Source organism: Dermochelys coriacea, chromosome 8, assembly GCF_009764565.3.
Source record: "Dermochelys coriacea isolate rDerCor1 chromosome 8, rDerCor1.pri.v4, whole genome shotgun sequence".
NCBI classification, from domain to species: domain Eukaryota; kingdom Metazoa; phylum Chordata; order Testudines; family Dermochelyidae; genus Dermochelys; species Dermochelys coriacea.
This window is the reverse complement of record NC_050075.1, coordinates 28,277,715-28,302,709: the sequence shown is the minus strand read 5'-3', so window position 1 is coordinate 28,302,709 and position 24,995 is coordinate 28,277,715. Positions and strand designations below refer to the sequence as shown.

Below are 24,995 nucleotides of genomic sequence, written 5' to 3'. Positions count from 1 at the left end.
CTAATAGCTAATGGACAAACGTGCATGGGAGCACAGTGAGGGATTTGAACAGTATAACATTTAAAATTGTAATTATTGGAGAACCATCAAGTTGTGCACATCCATGTCATCATGATTACTGTTACCTTTCCCTTTCTCTCCCACTGTTTGTCACACTTACTTCTCATTTCCTTTTTTTTAATTAGGCTGAAGCTCTTTGGTGCAAGGACCACATCTCTGTGTATTTGTACAGAACCCAGGATAACTGGATCCAATCCTGTTTGGGGCCTTTAAATTTTACCACAATATACATGATAAATAGTAAATCAGAACAAAGTTGTCACTTTTCCTACATCCAGGAACTTAAGAGGCATAAGGAATCTGGTTATTCCCCTGTGAGGGCAACCCACACTGCTAGTTCATTCACAGGGAAATTCACAGTTCATTCGCAGGCTATGCACAGCCCCTACTCCCTCCCACAGAGGCAAGTGGAGAGGAGAGAAGCTGTGGGTGTACCTTCCTTTCCTCTCCCCCCAGTAAGGCACCCAGCACAACTGATCAAATGTGAAGATGGAAGTAATCTGCCTTTGGTATGGGAATCAGTAACACATTATTTCCCTCTATATGTATTTTAAAATGTGTCTCAGGTAGGTTTTGATTTTTGTTGTTTGTCTGTTTTAGAAAACTGCCTACTTTATTATTGTATTTTGAATGACGACTTACTGCCTTTACACATTTTGTGCAGCGATAGACCAATCATCTCAAGAAAACAGCTTGAAAGAAGATCAGTCATACAAGTATTCTCTTTGTTTAATTCTAAAGTAGACTTCACAAACTCTCTTCACCAGTTCCCACTAAAATACAAGCCTGCACAGCTGAAAGAGAGATTCATCAATATACATCCCCCAAACTCACTGGAGAGCCATGCCTGGAACATAGATATTTTGGTAAGAGAATTAGTAAAGTGTTAACAAATAATTTATTTTAAAATATCTTTCTTCCACCAAAATAACATATATTTAGTAAATTCTCTTAGCTGTACATTTTTAAGGCACAGATCTAAAAATTCACTCTAATGGAAAGCCCGGCACACCCATGTGAACTCCAACAAATTTTCCTATTGTTAGAGGACCTCAAGCTGTGCCTTTAATAATTTGAATTTAAGCAATATTTTATGTAATATTTTGTTTTTTGAGCAAATCGACTCGGTGATAAGGTTTAATAGATTGCAGTGCTTATACAATTATATGTACTGTATACAGTGATCATTTAATATGTACCTAAATCAATTTAGAATGCACAATATGCCCATCCACTAAGCCACTGCAGCTTTGCAGGATGCTCTTATCTATCTTAAAGTTCAACTTAGCATGCATAGTTCAAAGCTAATGTAGTCTTGAATAAATAAAGCTAACAAAGTTATACATCTTCAGTTAATAAAACCATAGTAATAGTACCTTGTGTAAAATCCTGCTTTCAAAAAATGAATAAGAAAGTAAAGATAGCTCTGAATTTTGCTAACACAGCTTGATGAAAGCCTATATTTTTTCCCATGTAACATAAACATAGTTCTTGTAACATCATCCGTATCCCTTTGGATTTGGGTCAGATACATCTTAAAAATTAACAAGGATGAATTTACACTTTTTACCAAAATTACTCCATTTACTACCATTAATGACCACAACAGTCTTACAAGAGCAACTGTACTGTAAACCTTTCCTCACATACTGTAGAAAACTACACATCTCCTTTCCAAAAGCCTTGATTTAAATGATATAATTACAACAATTTACTCCATAGTTCCTTTCCTAGGCATTGTTGCATCTTCCATATCATGCTCTAAAGATGCTAAATTCAACTGAAGGCTGCACAACTGAAGTCATATAATACAAATGATTTACCACTTTGCTAATCTGCCTGTATCTTGTGGTTATATAATCATAGCTGCAATCTCTAACAAGTTCTGAGTCAATCAGATAGCATGGACTGGCTAAGATCTTTCAAGGCTGTCAGCTACTCTAAAATCTCAATGAGTTGTTTATGCTTCAAAAAGTTTCCATCAAGCGTGACCACAGAGGGCCCAATCCTGCAAGCTCTCCACACTTAAATCAACTGACTGCCTATGTGCTCAGATCCTGCAGGTCAGTTCCTAATAATTTGCCCCTGGAATGTTAGGAAGATAAACTGTAACCCAACGATTACACATTTTTATAGCTGTAGCTCACGAAAGCTTATGCTCTAATAAATTTGTTAGTCTCTAAGGTGCCACAAGTACTCCTTTTCTTTTTACATTTTTATCTGTCTTTGGCCTCAAAACACTGCATCTTTTGTGGTCAGGAAGGAAGTTTTCTGTAGATTTATATTTGGTAAAATAACCAGTTAACACACTAGAACCTTTGGTGTTTCCTTTGTTGATTATTGATCATTATATCATGCTTCTCTATTTCATTGGTCAAACTATTTTAAATTAATTTTGCTCAATTTATACTATGTAATGTTTTTTGCATAACAGCCAAAATATGAATGTGTGTATACTTGCAGTTCAGTATTTTTTTCTGAGGTGTTAGTTCAAATTACCAACTATAATGCAAAGACTAGAGATGTGGTTTGTATTTCACTATTTACAGGTGTAACTGAATTGACTTGAATTATTCCTGATTTTCCCGGGAGTAAGTGTCTTTAGCTGCACTAGTATGGCTAAAAATAGCAGTATAGCTGCAGTGGCACGGGTTTCAGCAATGCGACTAGGTCCCAAAGGTCCATAGTGTGCCTGAATAGCCCACGTTGACGTATGACTGCCATATCTACACTATTTTTAGCCATGCTAGCATGGTTTGTCCACCCGAGCTGCATTCACACCTTGGACTGCAGTATATAGACATACTACGTGAGGAGAGAATCAGGGCCAAAAAAGCTGACTTTGCATTCCTTGGGCAGGCAAAATTCTCATGTACTTAACATTCTTTTCTCGGTATGAGAATATACGACTAGAGGAAATAGAGCATGCTGTAGTAATTTCAATTGCTCTTTTAAAAAAGTACTATTATGGGCCTTGAGGAGAGTCAAATATTAACAGGATAAAAAGGATCAAATGATATTGTATATAATGAAAACTGTTTGATATGGACTCAGAAAGCTGTTCACTGTATGAATTAAAGTCGTACAAGCAAGAGAAGTTCTGTAAATTATAAACTTAGTAAGTAAAGCCAAAGCCAGCACAGCTCAAATGAATGGTTACAAACGAATTTCCAAAGAGATTTGTCTGCAAGAGAAAACTAAAAAGATAATCAAATTCGAGTGAGCAACAGGCTGTATTCTGCAAACAGGTCTGTGTTTACTTTGCAAATTTTATTTGATATATGCAAGTATTCAGAATAAGAGAAATATCTGATTTTTTCAGCTCTCTCTGAACATATGGCTGTGGGTAAGATTAGATTTTCAAATAATTAGGAATACAATTGTGCATGTAAACTGACATTGTGCTTTCAAGTTTGATAATTGCACAGGCAAATGGACAAGCAAGCAGAGGGCAGAAATAGCAGTGAATCGAAAAGCGTCCTGCATCTTTTCTCCCCCATTAAGTAATGCTGAATACAAAGGATCTTATCTTAACCTTGATCTGCATGCAAGACTCCTATCTCTACATAGGGCTTGTGTACATGGGGGAAAAGCCCCTGGAGGAACATACATATTCCACATTAAGAGTGCCTTTGTACAGTTCAGGTTAATTCACTTCGGAAGTGGATTAACCCAAACTGCAAAAAAAGCACTCAGTGTGGCATAAATGCTCACATGGGGAGTTGGTGCAGATATGCTTTAAATTCACACCCACCCTACTTTGCATTAACTTCGCCAAGAATTCTCCATGTAGACAAGCCTTAAATCATCTGTGTGAGACCTGTTTAGTTTAACAGATAGCCCAAAATTTGTGGTCCCAGGCCACACAATTAAAAGGTAAATCAGCCCTCTCCACAGAATGAGTTTGACACAGCCAGTTTCATCAATATATGTAAGTAAACACACAGGTGGTGTGTAGGTGTGGGTGTGTGCACACACTTTTCACTGCACACAACATAGATCACCATAGCAATTGTGATTAATGTTGTCTGGGAATTAGCTATGCTGGATTGAAATATCAGGGTGCAAAAAGCTAATCCAATACATTATATGTATAATTAAGAAATGCATAGGTATCTGATTGTATAATTGCCTATTATAGGGTTTTTTCCATCTTCCACTCTAGTATCTTTTACTGGCCACTATCAAACACAGGATTTCAAGCAAGATGGAACTTTTGCTTGTTCTAGTATGCCAACTCACATATTGAGCACCATAATTACCAAAAACCCAATCATAGCTATTGCAATTACAAAGTACATAAAATACATAAGAACCAAATGCCATATTACATTACTTTCACACTGCTTGTCAGACATTACAAAATGCTACAATATCTCTCATGGTCTATCTTGTTCTGACACACATAGTGTTCTGATGGGATAAAAGAAGATGATCACAACCGCTATATCAGGTGAAGTTGAAACCCCCCCCCCACTCCTACGTTTACAAATCAGCAAAAATCATTCACTGGTTTCTCCAAAGAGAAAGCCTCCCAAGGAGTGTCACAAATCCTCTTATAGGGCCAGATCTTCGGATACAGTGTTAGAGACTTTCTGTTGTAACTTGTGTACCGGCTAATGAAGGATCACCCCAAAATAAAGATGACACAGAGCTCATGTACAATCTTGTACACCGCACACTCTCCTGCTGTGCCAGATGCCAGTAAAAAAAGGCATAGTCAGGATGACCCTATGCTACGTCAGCTAGGCTTGGTTTTCAGCCATTTGTGGCCATTACAAGCCAATGTAAATATGTTAGAAAGTCTTATAAATCACAGGTAGGAAGAAATGCACAGATCAGCACCATGATGAAGACATATCAAGTGGAAGCATTAACATATCACTCACTGACATTTCCTCTGTTCATTTTGGGAGCACCCAAGGAGTTGCCCTATATAATCCCCAACATTCGATGTTAACTAGGGATTTCTGATGTAGCTGAAATATATGCATAACCTCATTTGTAAAACCCCACATCAGGCACCCCCACATTGACTATATAAGGCAGATCAAGAACACAACATTACTCCTTCTAAAATCAGCTGCCAGTTACATTGCCTAAACATTTTTCAGATAGTAGTACAGGACTTAACACTCATCGGGCCAAATTCATCCCTGTTGTATCATCACTAACTTCAATGGAAATATACCAGGGATGATTTAGATCCATTGCATAAAATAAAATGCCAGACTTTGCTCCAAACGTGCACCTTTTGGAGATATGCACTGCAAACTGTGAAAGACAAGCAGAGTGAAGACACATTTTGGAAGATATCAGAAAAGGAGTCAATCGAGTTTTACAAAGAAATCTGCTCGCAGATTTCAAAGACCTGAATGCATATCTGGTGTATGATAATTTGCCTCTGAAGCAATTAGCTCAAAAATTAGTGAGAATTTAACAAAAGGTGTCTTTCTTCTACATTAATTATTTCTTCTTTAATAATAAAAAAATCAGAACAGTGAAGTAAAAGTAAAAATCAGATAATGAAATGAGTGGTCTCTGTGTATTCTTTAACCATTTAACCAAGAATAATGCAACTTTTGCATTAATTGATTCCAAAGACTTGAGGGCTACTAACAATATATTCCATTACACACTGGCCACAAGCAATATAAACCTCTGTATCCATCTCTAACAAGTCTTCTGAGGTCAAGTGTTACATGTATATATTAAAATATTTGCTTATTGTGAACTCCTTCAAAATACAAACTCTCTTTTGCATTTTCTTACGCTCTTGAAAGAATAATTTTGAAAGGATATTCTGAACTGAACAGTAAATTATTCAAGTAGTTTATTATAACTCTTTGAATAATCTCTCTAGTCTACTAAACATTCGGCATTAAAGACCATATTAGCTATTTGTCCAATTACATATCAGTTCTTTACATTTAGTTTAAACATACAAGCAGCTTGTGTAACACAAAAGAGGAAACTGATTTTAAAATATGATTTTTTTCATGTGAAAAGCTCACAAACTTGATATGCATTATTGAATTCAAAATCTGGATTAATAAAATAATTACATTGACTCCTCTATTTTTTGTTCTTTTGCCCAAGAGGCATAGCTGTCTATACATGAGAATAAAACCTGTAACTGTGGAAAACTTTTCTACAATTATAGCAATGGTCTTCTTGGTAAGCTAGACAACTAGTTGGACTACTAGAACTGCTCATAGATTTCATAGGACTAGAATATTAGATGACTATCTTACCCTCCTTGATATTATTTCCTACTGAATTCTTATAATTTGAAGAAAATATTTGTATATATTTATCCTTCAAATAATTAAATATGTCTAAAACAGGACCAGAAGGAATATAGCAGGAATTTTGTTCCATTTCTTCCAGAACAGCTGTTGAGTAGCTAAGACTTTATGGACCTGATTTTCAACTGGACCTCAACCTGGACACTACTTTTCCTGGATATTCGCACTTCACACTGCTGATGTGAGGAAAGGAAAAAAGTTGTACCACTTTCCTTTTTCCCGCCCCCAATAATTTGAGACTAACTAAAAAAAAGTTTTCTCTTTATCAATATTTACTTTCTATCACTCTATGAAATTATCACCGTGGTTGACTGCTGAATGAATCACAAGAGGAGAACGGAAACATTTCAGAAAATTCTTAGCACATGGACCTAGAGGTTGTTTTGTTGAATTTTTTGATCTATAAATCAAATACTCATTCAACAACAGAAATGTGTATATTGTATAACCTTTTATAACTTTGTATGCATTCCTTTATATTTTAATATATTTATAATCCATAAAGGAATTCATACAGAGACATAAAATAATACATAATAATAAAACTACACTGTATAGCTAATGAAACTAGTTCATAATAAGAATCAATGTGTTGCAGAAATAATTTGTTGCATGTTTATCTGATGGAAAATTCACAAATTCCAGATATTGCAAGTACAACTACTGCCCTGTAACTGATATAGATGAACATTTTACAAATAAGCAATTACCTCACAACTAAAAAAAATAAATAGCATTAATTTTTGTAAATTAAAGTAAGTGAATAACAAGACAAATCCCAAGAGGAGGAAATGTATTCATTCAGAATACTTGTAGAATGCTTATGCAGGATGTCATAAATATAAAGGGAAGGGTAAACACCTTTAAATCCCTCCTGTCCAGAGGAAAAAACCCTGTAAAGAGTTAAGAAGCTAAGACAACCTCACTGGCACCTGACCAAAATGACCAATGAGGAGACAAGATACTTTCACAGCTGGAGGGGGGAAGGGTTAGGGTTAATCAGGTTAATCTGATTAGAAGAGCTGAGGTCAATCTTACCGGATGTCTCCTCAAACTAAAACTGCTATAGAATGGGAGATCCAGGATATGCTACAGATGGGTGTAATCTGCCCCTCTGGCAGTGCATGGGGATCTCCAATGGTTCTACTTCCCAAACCAGATGGGGAGATATGTTTTTGCGTGGACTACCGTAAGCTAAATGCTGTAACTCACCCATATAACTATCCAATGCCACACACAGATGAACTATTAGAGAAACTGGGATGGGCCCAGTTCATCTCTACCTTGGACTTAACCAAGGGGTACTGGCAGGTACCGCTAGATGAATCTGCCAAGGAAAGGTCAACCTTCACCACACATGTCGGGCTGTATGAATTTAATGTACTCGCTTTCGGGCTGAGGAATGCACCCGCCACCTTCCAAAGACTTGTAGATGGTCTCATAGCGGGATTAGGAGAATATGCAGTTGTCTACCTTGATGATGTGGCCATATTTTCGGATTCCTGGGCAGAACACCTGGAACATCTACAAAAAGGAAGAAATCACAGCCAGTGTTTCACCCTATCTGTGATTTGGGGGGACGTCATAAATATAAAGGGAAGGGTAAACACTGTTAAATCCCTCCTGGCCAGAGGAAAAAACCATTTCACCTGTAAAGGATTAAGAAGCTAAGACAACCTTGCTGGCACCTGATCAAAATGACAAATGAGGAGACAAGATACTTTCAAAGCTGGAGGGGGAAGGGAAAAAGGGTTCTCGCTGTCTGTGTGTTGTTTTTGCCAGGACCAGAGCAGGAATGCAGGTCAGAACTCCTGTAAAAAGTCAGTAAGTAATCTAATTAAATATGCATTAGATTCTGTTTTGTTTAAATGGCTGATAAAATAAGTTGTGTCGAATGGAATGTATATTCCTGTTTTTATGTCTTTTTGTAACTTAAGGTTTTGCCTAGAGGGATTCTCTATGTTTTGAATCTGATTACCCTGTAAGGTATTTACCATCCTGATTTTACAGAGGTGACTCTTTTACTTTTTCTTTCATTAAAATTCTTCTTTTAAGAAGCTGATTGCGTTTCATTGTTCTTTAAGATCCAAGGATTTGGGTCTGTGTTCACCTATGCAAATTAGTGAGGATTTGTATCAAACCTTCCCCAGGAAAGGGGGTGTAGAGCTTGGGGGGATTTTGGGAGAAAAGACGTTTCCAAGTGGGCTCTTTCCCTGTTATATTTGTTAGGGTATATCTACACTACGAAATTAGGTTGAATTTATAGAAGTCGGTTTTGTAGAAAGCGTTTTTATACAGTCGAGTGTGTGTGTCCCCACACAAATGCTCTAAGTGCATGCAGTCGGCAGACTGTGTCCACAGTACCGAGGCAACAGTCGACTTCAGGAGCTTTGCACTGTGGGTAGCTATCCCACAGTTCCCGCAGTCTCCACCGCCCATTTGAATTCTGGGTAGAAATCCCAGTGCCTGATGGGGCTAAAACATTGTCGCGGGTAGTTCTGGGTACATATCGTCAGGCCCCCGTTCCCTCCCTCCCTCCCTCTCTCCATAAAAGCAAGGGCAACAATCGTTTTGCACCTTTATTCTTGAGTTACCTGTGCAGACACCATACCATGGCAAGCATGGAGCCCGCTCAGCTAACCGTCACCGTATGTCTCCTGGGTGCTGGCGGACATGGTACTGCATTGCTACACAGCAGCAGTTTATTGCCTTTTGGCAGCAGACAGCGCAGTATGACTGGTAGCCATCGTCGACGTAGTCCTGGGTGCTCTTTTAACCGGGCGCCTGGGCAAACATGGGAGTCACTCAGCCAGGTCATTTCCCTTGTTTCGTCTCATGGCGATTGAGTCCTACCGGCAGTGCATTGTCTTTTAATTTGCAGCCAGCAGAAGACAATGGCCAGTAGTCATACTACACCGTCTTCTGCTGAGCACCCAGGAGGTGACAATGGCTAGCAGTCGTAGTGCATGGTCTGTTGCCAGCATGATGTATAAAGATAGATGAAGTCGCTCAAAACAAGAAATAGACCAGATTTGTTTTGTATTCATTTTCTCCTCCCTCCCTCTGTGAAATCAACGGCCTGCTAAACCCAGTTTTGAGTTCTATCCTTGAGGTTTTGAGTTCTATCCTTGAGGGGGCCATTCAGTTTCTCGCAAAGCCACCCCCTTTGTTGATTTTAATTCCCTGTAAGCCAACCCTGTAAGCCATGTTGTCAGTCGCCCCTCCCTCCGTCAGGGCAACAGCAGACAATCGTTCCGCACCTTTTTTCTCTGCAGACGCCATACCACGGCAAGCATGGAGCCCGCTCAGATCACTTTGGTAATTAGGAGCACATTAAACACCACACGCATTATCCAGCAGTATATGCAGTACCATAACCTGGCAAAGCGAAACCGGGCGAGTAGGCGACATCAGCGCGGTGACGAGAGTGATGAGGACATGGACACAGACTTCTCTCAAAGCACGGGCCCTGCCAATGTGGGCATCATGGTGCTAATGAGGCAGGTTCATGCGGTGGAATACCAATTCTGGGCCCGGGAAACAAGCACAGACTAGTGGGACTGCATAGTGTTGCAGGTCTGGGACGATTCCCAGTGGCTGTGAAACTTTTGCATGCGTAAGGGCACTTTCATGGAACTTTGTGACTTGCTTTCCCCTGCCCTGAGGCGCAAGAATACCAAGATGAGAGCAGCCCTCACAGTTGAGAAGTGAGTGGCAATAGCCCTGTGGAAGCTTGCAACGCCAGACAGCTACCGGTCAGTCGGGAATCAATTTGGAGTGGGCAAATCTACTGTGGGGGCTGCTGTGATGCAAGTAGCCAATGCAATCAAAGATCTGCTGATATCAAGGGTAGTGACCCTGGGAAATGTGCAGGTCATAGTAGATGGCTTTGCTGCAATGGGATGCCTAACTATGGTGGGGCCATAGACGGAACTCATATCCCTATCTTGGCACCGGAGCACCAAGCCAGCGAGTACATAAACCGCAAGGGGTACTTTTCAATAGCGCTGCAAGCACTTGTGGATCACAAGGGACGTTTCACCAACATCAACGTGGGATGGCCGGGAAAGATACATGACACTCGCATCTTCAGGAACTCTGGTCTGTTTCAAAAGCTACAGGAAGGGACTTTCTTCCCAGACCAGAAAATAACCGTTGGGGATGTTGAAATGCCTGTAGTTATCCTTGGGGACCCAGCCTACCCCTTAATGCCATGACTCATGAAGCCATACATAGGCAGCCTGGAGAGTAGTCAGGAGCTGTTCAACTACAGGCTGAGCAAGTGCAGAATGGTGCTAGAATGTGCATTTGGACATTTAAAGGGTCGCTGGCGCAGTTTACTGACTGGGTTAGACCTCAGTGAAACCAATATTCCCACTGTTATTACTGCTTGCTGTGCGCTCCACAGTATCTGTGAGAGTAAGGGGGAGACGTTTATGGCGGGGTGGGAGGTTAAGGCAAATCGCCTGGCTGCTGGTTACGCACAGCCAGACACCAGGGCAGTTAGAAGAGCACGGGAGGGTGTGGTGCGCATCAGAGAAGCTTTTAAAACCAGTTTCATGACTGGCCAGGCTACGGTGTGAAAGTTCTGTTTGTTTCTCCTTGATGAAATCCCCCGCCCCTTGGTTCACTCTACTTCCCTGTAAGCTAACCACTCTCCCCACCTCCTTTTGATCACCGCTTGCAGAGGCAATAAAATCATTGTTGCTTCACATTCATGCATTCTTTATTAATTCATCACACAAATAGGGGGATAATTACCAAGGTAGCCCAGGAGAGGTGGTGGAGGAGGGAAGGACAAGGCCACACAGCATTTTAAAAGTTTAAAACTTATTGAATGCCAGCCTTCTGTTACTTGGGCAATCCTCTGGGGTGGAGTGGCTGGGAGGCCGGAGGCCCCCCCACCGTGTTCTTGGGCGTCTGGGTGAGGAGGCTATGGAACTTGGGGAGGAGGGCGGTTGGTTACACAGGGGTTGTAGCGGTGGTCTGTGCTCTTGCTGCCTTTCCTGCAGCTCAACCATACGCTAGAGCATATTAGTTTGATCCTCCAGCAGCCTCAGCATTGAATCCTGCCTCCTCTCATCACGCTGCCGCCACCTTTCAGCTTCAGCCCTCTCTTCAGCCCACCACTTACTCTCTTCAGCCCGCCACCTCTCCTCCCGGTCATTTTGTACTTTCCTGCACTCTGACATTGTCTGCCTGCATGCATTCCACTGTGCTCTGTCAATGTGGGAGGACAGCATGAGCTCAGAGAACATTTCATCGCAAGTGCGTTTTTTTCACCTTCTAATCTTCACTAGCCTCTGGGAAGGAGAAGATCCTGTGATCCTTGAAACACATGCAGCTGGTGGAGAAAAAAAAAGGACAGTGGTATTTGAAAAGACACATTTTATAGAACAATGGGTACACTCTTTCACGGTAAACCTTGCTGTTAACATTACATACATAGCACATGTGCTTTCGTTACAAGTTGCATTTTGCCTCCCTCCACCGCGTGGCTAACAGCGGGGAACATTTCTGTTCAGCCATAGGCAAACAGCCCAGCAGGAACGGGCACCTCTCAATGTCCCCTTAAGAAAAGCACCCTATTTCAACCAGGTGACCATGAATGATATCACTCTCCTGAGGATAACACAGAGAGATAAAGAACGGATGTTGTTTGAACGCCAGCAAACATACATTGCAATGCTTTGTTCTACAATGATTCCTGCTACTGGCCTGGAGTGGTAAAGTGTCCTACCATGGTGGATGGAATAAGGCTGCCCTCCCCAGAAACCTTTTGCAAAGGCTTTGGGAGTATATCCAGGAGAGCCACGAATGCCAGGGCAAATTAATCATTAAACATGCTGGCTTTTAAACCTTTTATAGTATTTTAAAAGGTACACTCACCAGAGGTCCCTTCTCCGCCTGGTGGGTCCGGGAGGCAGCCTTGGATGGGTTTGGGGGGTACTGGCTCCAGGTCCAGGGTGCAAAACAGTTCCTGGCTGTCGGGAAAACCGGTTTCTCCGCTTGTTTGCCGTGAGCTATCTACAGCCTCCTCATCATCGTCTTTCTCGTCCCCAAAAATCTGCTTCTGTGTTGCCTCCATCTCCATTGAAGGAGTCAAACAACACGGCTGGGGTAGTGGTGGCTGAACCCCCTAAAATGGCATGCAGCTCATCATAGAAGCAGCATGTTTGGGGCTCTGACCCGGAGCGGCTGTTCGCCTCTCTGGTTTTCTGGTAGGCTTGCCTCAGCTCCTTAAGTTTCACGCGGCACTGCTTCGGGTCCCTGTTACGGCCTCTGTCCTTCATACCCTGGGAGGTTTTCACAAATGTTTTGGCATTTCGAAAACTGGAACGTAGTTCTGATAGCACGGATTCCTCTCCCCATACAGTGATCAGATCCCGTACCTCCCGTTCGGTTCATGCTGGAGTTCTTTTGCGATTTTGGTACTCCATCATGGTCACCTCTGCTGATGAGCTCTGCATGGTCACCTGCAGCTTGCCACACTGGGCAAACAGGAAACTGAAATTCAAAAGTTCGCGGGCCTTTTCCTGTCTACCTGGTCAGTGCATCTGAGTTGAGAGTGCTATCCAGAGCGGTCACAATGGAGCACTCTGGGATAGCTCCTGGAGGCCAATACTATCTAATTGCATCCACAGTACCCCAAATTCGACCCAGCAAAACCGATGTCAGCACTAATCGCCTTGTCGGGGGTGGAGTAAGGAAATTGATTTTAAGAGCCCTTTAAGTCGAAAAAAGGGCTTCGTCATGTAGACGGGTGCAGGTTACATCGATTTAACGCTACTAAATTGACCTCAACGCCTAGTGTAGACCAGGGCTTAGATACTTGGTGGTGGCAGCAATAAGGTCCAGGGACAAAAGGTAAAATAGTTTGTACCTTGGGGAAGTTTTAACCTAAGCTGGTAAAAATAAGCTTAGGTGGTTTTTCATGCAGGTCCCCACATCTGTACCCTAGAGGTCAGAGTGGAGAAGGAACCTTGACACACGATAAAAACTAAAAGCCTGATCTTGCACCTACTCAAATCAATGGCAAAATTCCTTATAATTGTTAGATTATTAGTGTTCCAACAGTTACTGAAATTACTTATAAAGTAAGTTACCTTACTGAAAACTGAAACTTCAAAAAAAGTTGATATTATTAATGATACAGAAACACCATGCACAAATACAGTTGATTCCAAACCTTCCTTCTAATTTATGACTCAAAATGAAGAAAACATTTGAATCCCAAATAAGCTACATGCTTTATTGACATTTGCTACCTCTCTGTCATATGCACCACTTGAAAAATAAAGAAATTATTAATTTTTTTTGCTGGCACATTAATACAGTCACTTTGGAATGCCCTAAGGTTCTTTGCAAAAACTATTAAACTAACAGGTACAAGGAGCGGGGAAAAAAAAACTTCATACACAATCCTATTTCAACTGTCATACCCAGCCCTCCTTTAAGCCCAATCCAGTTTTCAGGCTTTTACACCTGATCACTTCATGTCAGCTAAAGAACTTCAACAGCTCTCTTCTTCCAGGTCGTAATAGATAGCTTTGTGAATTTGTTAAAAGAACACATCTATCTATAATGATCACAGCAATATCATTAGGAAATAAAGAAAACTATTTAACAAAAACTGAAAATTATTGCCAAGTTTGACACGTTTTAAAACTAACGATTCAGTAGCCATTTGCCATCTGACCTTCATTAGAATTTCTTCATTATCACATTGCAAAATCTATTACATTACTGACTGAAGCTATTAGTCACAAGAAAACCACCGCAGTATTCCCCAAACCAGGGAATCGTTATCATTAATATTTCAAAGGACAGCATGAAAAGAGACAACATTCAATATTTTACTCTCTAATTCTACAGTAATTTATATGATAAAAGCACCTATGCAGGTTAAACCAGGCTGAATAATTTGCTGAACATTCTGACATATCTTGTTTTCCAAAAGAGATGTCATTATACATAATGGGGATTCCAACAAACTGCTCCATCGCACTAATGAAGTGTAGGGTGGGGACAGAAACATATTTACTTATTTTAAAACCTCTGCGCTAATGGAAAGAGCTCCATGGGCAGGGACACAGGATATTCCTGATTAGATACCACAACATGGGCTTTTGCCTTATTCTTCATGTTCTTCTTTAATGTGCTCTGGATTGGATATAACAGCAAAGATTTCAGTTCTATCACCTCCTCTTCACAAGTATTTGTTACTGGGGAGTAAATCATGGGAGGCTCCTCTGTGCCCATCCCTGCACCCGCGGAATGATGGTTTGTGAAAGAACTTCCTTGCCCTAGTTTCATTTGCTATTAAAATTGCACCCATGATATTTTGGCAGGCACTGATATGGTTGTGATTTACAGTGTCTGATGGTTTACAGCATCTTGCCCCCCACCTACACACACATGGTGAAAACTTCAGCTGGGGAACTCCTGATTTTCTGGGAACATTATGATTCTACCAAATTTACAGAAGTGCTTAGAAAAATAGCAGATACCAACCTTGACAAAGCCCCAGCCTCAGAGAGTTTACAAACAAAGAAATTAAGTTAGCTGAAGAAGAGGGACACAACATACAATCACCACGATCAGAGTGATTATATGCATACAGTTTAATAGTTACAAGTTTGCTGATTTTTAAGTGAAACTGTGAGAGTTGCTTAACCTCTCTCCACCAGTAAATCCCCCTTAGTGCTCCTTCCCATCCCTGCACCTATCCCCACTTTAAGTTCTCTTGTTCTCTACCATTCCCTCATTGAAATGCTTCCTGTACCAGAGCAATTCAATCATAAGAAGAATAAATTAAATATGTAAGCAAATGGCTTCAGGCCAAATTTTCTGATATCAATTGGAGCAGCTACATTGATCTCCATGGAGCAATGTCAGTCTATGCTAGTGTAGAATTTGGCCTTTAGTCACTTATTTTCTTGTGGAGGTCACAAAACATGTGGGTCTTAAAGAGGGGTTTCAAGTGAGAAGAGCTTCTGGCTTCATGGAACAGCTCAGAAAGGATGCTGTAAGTACACGAGAGGCATGGAATAAAGTACTGAATCAGCTATGGAAGAAAATCAGATGACAAGGTGGCATCACTGGCAGACAAGGGACACGATTAGAGACAAGGGCATATGTGTAAAAAGGGGCAGTTAGGTGAGGTCTAGGGGGCAAGGACAATAAATTTATATCTGATGCAGAGGACACAGGGAAGCGAGTGGAGGTATTTAAAGGAGTGGGAGAGATGTGGTAAGAAACATGGGTAAGGAACATTATCTTATTTGCTGTGTTTTATATGGTCTGAAAGGAGCTCTGTGGGTACTGGAAAAGCCAGTGAGGAGGAAGTTACAACAATTAAGACAGCAAGTCCTGGGTGAGAGTTTTAATTGTGTGGACACAAATGAAACTAGATCTAGACAAACTGTGAATGAAGAAGCTATTGACTGCCAATAAAACTCTGGCCAGGATCTTAGGCAGTGAAGCACAGAAATCTGTCACAATCTCTAATAGCCAGCAGATAACAGACATTTGAGAAATAAACTGTTGAAGGAAAATAGGTAGCACTAAGGTAAAACATTTTCCGTTTCCCTAACAAAAGAATTTTTCATTAAAACACTGGATGCCATAGGATATCTTCACAGGGAGATCTGTTTTCTTGGAACAAGAATATAGATGAACTCAAGACAGAGCCCAATTGTCAGTAAAGTCCTTTGGTAGTTTATGTAATCACCAGGCAGCCCTAGTGCATCTCCCAGCTCCCACTAAAGTCAATAGGAGTCTTTCCATTGACCTTAGTAGGCTTAGACCAGGTCCTTAAAGAGGGCCAGTTTGATATCAGAGGCTGAGCAAGCTATCTTTGACATCTTTTGCAAAGAGGAGTGAACAGGGAGAGATTTTCCCTGACATTCTTATCCCAGGAATAAGAGGAGTCCCATTATTTCATCTGGCCTAAATGTCACTGTAGTTCAATGATCCTGAGACTTGAAGACAAAAAATGGTCAAATTGTGCTCTCTGTTACCCTGAATTTTCTCTTGTGCAACTGAGAACAGACTATTACCCAGGATATTTTGAAAAGTAACTAGTAAGCAGGCTGCATACTTAATGTATATTTCAAATGTAATGTAACTATTTTATTTATTTCAAAAGACTCCTGTCCACAATAAGATTAATTGTAAGGGAAAAGATAGGTTCTATAATAAAACTATTTATCTAAAATTAAAAACTGGATTAATTTTTCTTTTCTTCTTTCACTGCTAAGAGCTTTTCAAACTTCTATCATCTTCCAAAACATTTTCTAATTGAAATATTTCCATATAAATGTAATGCTTGTGAATGGTGCAGTATTGGCACCCTTGACAGAATTATCTGGTCCACTGCAGACAACAGTTCCACTTCCCAATACCACTCTGTCTGTATGCCTTAACCCTGACACAGGAGAAACTGCTTCAAGGGGGAAGAGTAATTCAAGTTACTGATGATTCAGTCTGCAGTCTCTCTGCTGAGGCTACTATGAGTGTACGTATTATGGTGGAGACACTTGACTGATATTAAATGAAAAAAAGAAACAACTTCATAGACACCCAATGTTGGGCCAGATGCCCCTTTCCTTCCTGTGGTGGAAAAGCACATTATTCAAGGTAAAAGAGGGGTCACTACCATTCTTAGGAGAGGAAGTAACAGCATGCAAATACTGGAATACGTGGGGTGGGAAGAATTCTGTGCCTCTGTGCAGTCATAGACCATGTTGCCTCTCCAGTCTGCGTGAGCACTAATCCCTGTTGTCCAAGTGGAGAATAGGTTCTCATTGCATTAGTTTATCCCTTACCATGGGGTTCCCGATATAAGGAGTAAAGTTGTTCTTTTGTTTTTAGTGGGGAAAAAATATACAGATTTAGCAATGAGCAAACAGACATGCTGTATAACTCCTAAGCAGGGAAGATGGAAATGTCTACAGTCTTTCCACAATAATCATAGTGAAAATAAATCATGTCATTTTATATAGCTCTTAGCTATAATCTCTTGGTAATAGACACAAACAAGATATCACAAAGAGGGAGAAAAAAACATCTAGTATTCATACAAGTTCAACCAAACAAGATAAATAGTAAACTACAAAAACTAAATTACTATTCGCAAAAAGAAAAGGAGTACTTGTGGCACCTTAGAGACTAACAAATTTATTAGAGCATAAGCTTTCGTGAGCTACAGCTCACTTCATCGGATGCTGTAGCTCACGAAAGCTTATGCTCTAATAAATTTGTTAGTCTCTAAGGTGCCACAAGTACTCCTTTTCTTTTTGTGAATACAGACTAACACGGCTGCTACTCTGAAACCTAAATTACTATTGTAGCTCTTTTCCCATCAATGTCAAGACTTTTTTGTAGGAAAGTAAGTGTTATCCACTCACACAGATCCATTCCAGGACCATGGCCTGAATTTGTATATCAACTTTCAGTTCAATGTAATTAGAAAATAAAAATATTTTAAAACCCTTACACATGAGGGGATACAGTATATTGTTCTTGAACAACAGACACATACAAGGATTCCTCAGAGCAATGGGAGTTCCTCACAGACAGTGAGGGGATTAGCCCCTCAACGTTTTCAAAAACTCACTGCACAGAATACTGGCCCTATAGTCCTTGATTAAGGAAAACTCCTGTTGAAAACATGGGTGTACATCTCCAACTGTGCCCAGCTCATGCTTAGTGCAGCTGAAGGGGCTGAGTTCAAAGGAAAATGACTTTAAGCCACCTTTCAACATCCCCAGTCCTGGGTCCAAACTAGCTGAATTCCACAGGGCTGCTCTAACTTGCACTGGCTAAAATAGTTCCTTGGAGATTGTTTTGCTGACCAAGGCTTGCCAAAGCATAAGGTGCTCTGCCACACTGCCTCTAGCCTGTCATGACCTTTCTGTGGCCCTGAATGCCCCTTGCATATGGGTAAGGAGTGGATGGCAGTATGGTGTAGCTGACCTGATGCTGCCAGGGGAATCACCAGCTTTAAGTTGCTTTGCACTGCGTGAATTACATAAAGAGGACTTATCCTAGGCCAAAGATATAGCTCACAATGTTTGCATTCAACCTCAACAGTTGTGCTCGAGCATTGACTGCAACCTGGCAGTGTTTGTTTATTTATTTAAGTTATGAAAAGTAGCTACTGCATGTAAAGCCCACTAAAATCAATGGAAAACCTCTCACTGATTTCAGTGGCCTTTGAATCAGGCTCACGTGCAGGGATTTTGTTATTGTTTTTTTTTAATATCTTGTTCTGCTGTTCTGACATTAAGAACCAATAAGCTACTGAGTCTCATTGTAGAACTATTAAACATTTCATTAGAAAAGTGAAAATGAAATCTGACTGAAGCCAAAATTCTATGTTTCTAAATCATCTCATTTCAGATAAATTAAGTAAATAATTACTTAGATGGGTAATTACTTAGGGGTAGATGGAGATAGCAAGGAAATTCTGCTCTTGTAGCCTTCCTCATGTGAGTGATCCTAAGTCACATGTGTAGTGACAGGGGCCTCAGTGGGATTCCTACTGTGAGCAAGGATACTTACAGCCTCAAGCTCTAACATTCAGACCCGGTTACGCCATACTTAATTCATCCAAATGACCAAGTATTGCTATGCAGAAGATTTAAAGTTAACCTGTTTTATAGCAGACAGGGCTAGTATAATCAGCTTTTTTTAAATCTGTAAATAATATAAAAAATAGGCTTCTATCTGGCTTGGATTACCCAAGTCTGATTATATGTAGGAGTTGTATACTGAATTCTAAGGTCTAGACAGTGGCTTTACAAGACACAGTCAAATTAGGAAGGATAATGTTACAGAGTACTGCATTAATTGCAGATGGCAGAGACATTTGGAGTACAGAAGCAGCATCCCAACACAACATAAAGGAGTGATAATTGTAACATCTTTTTAAGGGATGAAACATACACTGACACCCCCACTCCCCGCACCAGGTCCATCCTTTAAACAGGTTTGGAATGAGGCATGGCCATGTCTATGTCCTCACCATGCCACTTTTGGATTGTTTCGCTCTGTGACTCTGCTAGTTTATGCACTCTGGGAGGACAAGTACCAGGATTTTTACTTCCCCCGAGCAGTTGAAGGAGAGGGGTCATGTGGAGAGCTCCCCTGTCCCACCCCCTCCATTCACCATGCAAGAGCAGCCCCAAGTTGACCTTAATTAATGGTGAACTAAGGATACATCTGCACTCTTTGACAGGTGCAAACATCATGCCAACCCGAGCATAGGAATGTTTATACTTTGTTAAATTCTTAGCAAGACAGTAAAGGCTAGAAGAAGGGGAGAATATTGGTAGGTGTCCAGGGAGTGCTTTTATTGCAATGCTACACTGCAATAAAACACCTGCAGCTGGCCCGTGAGAGCTGACTTGGGCTCAAGGAGCGTGGGCTGTGAGGCTATAAAATTGTAGTGTAGCTGTTTGGGCTCTGGTACCCTCCCCTCTCATGGTGTCCCTGAGCCCAAATATCTACCCTGCAATTGTATAGCCCCAGGAGCCAGTCAGCTGACATGGGCCAGCTGCAAGTATAGGTACACTCTCCAGTTCAACTGACCAATGAGGATTACTGCTAGGATGAGCTGTTTGATTTCCCCTCCGCAGTGCTGTTGTGGGGAGCGACATTGATGCAGGATCCATCTTACAAATGCTAATCCTGTTAGCTGAGGTGCAGCACTGGTGGATCCAGGAGCAGTGGAGACACCTCTGGCAAGGAAAAACGGGAGGTGGGGGGGAATTGAGCTGAAAGCAACTGTGGCAGTATTCGACGTGCTCCCACACTTTCAATCACTGCCCTTTATTTGCAGGGTGAGGGGCTGCTACTTTATTATTTTCTCATCTCTATAGCCCCCTCATGCTATAGGGTATGGGGTTCACATGGGCCATTGGGTGGAGGGGCGGGTGGATCAGCTCCTATCTGTGGGGTTAGTAGGAATGACACAGTTAGCCTCCTGGGCAGTGCAGCCACTGCAGGCTGACTGTTTCATCCCCATCCTTCCTACTTCCTTAATCTAGTTGCTGGATCTCCTGACTACCTATCTTGGGGGCTTGGAGGAATTTTTCCCATATGGTGAAATTGACAAAGTGCTGATTGAGATTTTTCATCTACTCAGCATCCAGGAGCTCTGCTTTTGTGGGGACAAGGGGAGATGCTGTGTTAATTTACAACTGTCAGAACTCTGGGGTGTTCCAATATGGTTAGTGGGTAAGAAGGGGTCCAACTGAGGAATCCATTGCCCAGTAAACTGCCTGGGCATTGGGCTTGGGCACTCACATGGCAGCATAGTACTATAATATCTGCTGTGCTTCACTACAGAAATGATTGTATTTCAAAGATGCATAAACTATATACAGTTTGTAAAGTGATTTGGGAAGTTTATTATGCAAACATGCAATCTAATAATATAAGCTACTTTTACTGAATCTGTAAATTTTTGTAACAGATGTTTGTGCTTTTACTGAATCTATACTATTTTGTAACAAAGAATAATGATTTCAGGCCAGAATTTAGGCAGAGTGCATCCATTTAGAGACAATCACACTACTTTTTGAGTACACATTCTCCTCAATATATTTTAAATGCAGCATGATACACAGAGATTTTCAAAGGCAGAACATTACATTTGTGCAATACAGATGACAAGATGCCTCCACCTCCATGAAATATTTCTATGCATTATAATCAAGCAATGAAAATATACATTATTTCCATGTGATATTCAGACTCTCACAAATTATCCAAGAATGTCCCTAAATGTGTTCTGATTTCAGCTGTTCTTGCATGTGTACGTAATGAAGGGAAAGAGGACTGACAGTCTTAAGACACTGGGCTAGGACTCAAAAGACCTAGGTTCAATTGCCGGTTCTCCCACATACTTCCTGTGGGGCCTCTGGCAAGTCACTTTCCCTACCTCACAGAAGTGGTGTGTGGATAAATTAAGTAATGTTTCTGAGATGCTCAGATACTATAGCAATAGACAGACCTCTTCTCCCTGGCTCTCTTCAGACCTTTGTACTTACGGTGGAAAGGGCAGGAAGAATCAAGCTGCTTGTATACTCCTTGAGGACAAGATGCAAATGTGTTATGGTTTTGTTAGACATCACAAGCTGTACATGGTGAAGAACGTTCCAAAACACTGCAGCTGGTGCACATCACACAACCAAAGCACCAGTGGCTTTAAAAACTACAATAAAAATCTTAGTATAATAGCATACATATATATATTTAAAAGGTGTCCTTTAACAGGACTAGAATGATTATTCCATTTTCCTAGACAAAAAGGTATAAACTCTACCCTCAGTGCAACCCAAATTCATCAATAGGGATTGCACAGGCTTAATGGAGGATGAAATTTGGCCTGGGGTTTTCTTCTTCACGTAAGGCTCAGACAGTACAATACATCCTGCACTAAATCTGGCCCAGGGTTAATTAAAGCAAGAGATGTCAAGAGTAACAAGAAGGGTTTCTTCAGGTATGTTGGCAACAAGAAGAAAGCCAAGGAAAATGTGGGCCCCTTACTGAATGAGGGAGGCAAGCTAGTGACAGAGGATGTGGAAAAAGCTAATGTACTCAATGCTTTTTTTGCCTCTGTTTTCACTAACAAGGTCAGCTCCCAGACTGCTGTGCTGGGCAACACAAAATGGGGAAGAGATGGCCAGCCCTCTGTAAAGATAGAGGTGGTTAGGGACTATTTAGAAAAGCTGGACGTGCACAAGTCCATGGGGCCGGACGAATTGCATCCGAGAGTGCTGAGGGAATTGGCGGCTGTGATTGCAGAGCCCTTGGCCATTATCTTTGAAAACTCGTGGCGAACGGGGGAAGTCCCGGATGACTGGAAAAAGGCTAATGTAGTGCCCATCTTTAAAAAAGGGAAGAAGGAGGATCCTGGGAACTACAGGCCGGTCAGCCTCACCTCAGTCCCTGGAAAAATCATGGAGCAGGTCCTCAAAGAATCAATCCTGAAGCACTTAGAGGAGAGGAAAGTGATCAGGAACAGTCAGCATGGATTCACCAAGGGAAGGTCATGCCTGACTAATCTAATCGCCTTTTATGATGAGATTACTGGTTCTGTGGATGAAGGGAAAGCAGTGGATGTATTGTTTCTTGACTTTAGCAAAGCTTTTGACACGGTCTCCCACAGCATTCTTGTCAGCAAGTTAAGGAAGTATGGGCTGGATGAATGCACTATAAGGTGGGTAGAAAGCTGGCTAGATTGTCGGGCTCAACGGGTAGTGATCAATGGCTCCATGTCTAGTTGGCAGCCGGTGTCAAGTGGAGTGCCCCAGGGGTCGGTCCTGGGGCCCGTTTTGTTCAATATCTTCATAAATGATCTGGAGGATGGTGTGGATTGCACTCTCAGCAAATTTGCGGATGATACTAAACTGGGAGGAGTGGTAGATACGCTGGAGGGGAGGGATAGGATACAGAAGGACCTAGACAAATTGGAAGATTGGGCCAAAAGAAATCTAATGAGGTTCAATAAGGATAAATGCAGGGTCCTGCACTTAGGATGGAAGAATCCAATGCACCGCTACAGACTAGGGACCGAATGGCTCGGCAGCAGTTCTGCGGAAAAGGACCTAGGGGTGACAGTGGACGAGAAGCTGGATATGAGTCAGCAGTGTGCCCTTGTTGCCAAGAAGGCCAATGGCATTTTGGGTTGTATAAGTAGGGGCATAGCGAGCAGATCGAGGGACGTGATCGTTCCCCTCTATTCGACACTGGTGAGGCCTCATCTGGAGTACTGTGTCCAGTTTTGGGCCCCACACTACAGGAAGGATGTGGATAAATTGGAAAGAGTACAACGAAGGGCAACAAAAATGATTAGGGGTCTAGAGCACATGACTTATGAGGAGAGGCTGAGGGAGCTGGGATTGTTTAGTCTGCAGAAGAGAAGAATGAGGGGGGATTTGATAGCTGCTTTCAACTACCTGAAAGGGGGTTTCAAAGAGGATGGCTCTAGACTGTTCTCAATGGTAGCAGATGACAGAACGAGGAGTAATGGTCTCAAGTTGCAATGGGGGAGGTTTAGATTGGATATTAGGAAAAACTTTTTCACTAAGAGGGTGGTGAAACACTGGAATGCGTTACCTAGGGAGGTGGTAGAATCTCCTTCCTTAGAGGTTTTTAAGGTCAGGCTTGACAAAGCCCTGGCTGGGATGATTTAACTGGGACTTGGTCCTGCTTTGAGCAGGGGGTTGGACTAGATGACCTTCTGGGGTCCCTTCCAACCCTGATATTCTATGATTCTATGATTCTATGATTCTATGAAAGGGCTGTAGGTAAATGTTGACATTTCTTTAATTTTCAAGTGCACATCTATTCCCTAAAAATGTTGCTGTGCAAAACTGTTGTGGTTAGACAGTATGTAACTATGTAATAATTATTATGTGTCCACTCCAAACTTTCCCACCTAAAGATAAATTCATAATTGTATATTGCGCTGCTTGTTGCTACAAAAAAATCTCATAATTATATCACTATTTGGGATAACTACTGGATTATTAATGCCCTTCAATAAACATGAAAGGAAATAATTCATTACTGTGTGTCATGGACTGTCAATCAATTCTATGAGAGATAATCTATATAAAGTAGTGGCTCTCAACCTTTCCAGACTACTGTACCGCTTTCAAGAGTCTGATTTGTCTTATGTACCCCCAAGTTTTACCTCACTTAAAAACTTACAAAATCAGACATAAAAATATAAAAGTATCACAGCATACTATTATTGAAAAATTGCTTACCTTCTCATTTTTACCATATAATTATAAAATAAATGAACTGGGATATAAATATTGTCCTTAGATTTCAGTGTATACTATACATGGTAGTATAAACAAATCATTGTCTATGAAATTTTTACTTTGTACTGACTTAGCTAGTGCTTTTTATGTAGTCTGTTGTAAAACTAGGAAAGTATCTAGATGAGTTGATGTACCCCCTGGAAGATCTCTGAGTACGCCGAGAGGTACACGTACCCTGGTTGAGAACCACTGGATATTGTATTTTTATTTCACAGTCATGATCTTAGAGTACAGGCTGCTTATCCAAAAAGTCTATTTGGTAGTACTGACTCAGTCAGCCAGGTGAATTTACGAGAACCTATTTGAACCTCAACAGCATTATGGGTTCAACACAGACCAATAATGTGAGACAAAAATCATCTAATAGAAGAGGGCCTAATATATCATCAATGCCTCATGTGGATTAAGTGAGAAACTATTGCAGAAATCATTTTATTTTAGACCATGTTGCTTTGGCAATCCAGCTAAATAAAAGCTATAATTTTGAATAAGGATCAAAACACAGAACTCTTTAAGACTACAGAGGCCACTGGTGCACAAAGTTAGTATTTTACATGGTTGAAACAGTTTGATAGAATCAAAGCCATTTTATACATTGTCTCCTATATATAAGTCCAAGTCTACTGTGCTTGACTTGTTTTGCACCCTTAGAAATAAGAGTGATGATGAGTCAATATAATTGGTATAAAAACTTCAGTGATGTGAACAAAAGGTCAAAAAAGAATGGATCGCCTCTGTGTATATCTGTTCTAAAAGAGAATGGTATATTTCCTGTAGTACT

General features: G+C 41.1%; 1 long non-coding RNA gene across 1 annotated transcript; it reads right to left on the bottom strand.

Annotated features, from left to right (window-relative positions):
- Positions 1-5,453: 5,453 nt before the first annotated feature.
- LOC122461281 lies at positions 5,454-24,334 on the bottom strand. The gene is made up of 3 exons (XR_006283169.1): positions 24,096-24,334; positions 5,696-5,698; positions 5,454-5,464 (listed from the first exon to the last, which is right to left on the bottom strand). It is a non-coding gene; the product is annotated as an uncharacterized LOC122461281 (long non-coding RNA).
- Positions 24,335-24,995: the final 661 nt, after the last annotated feature.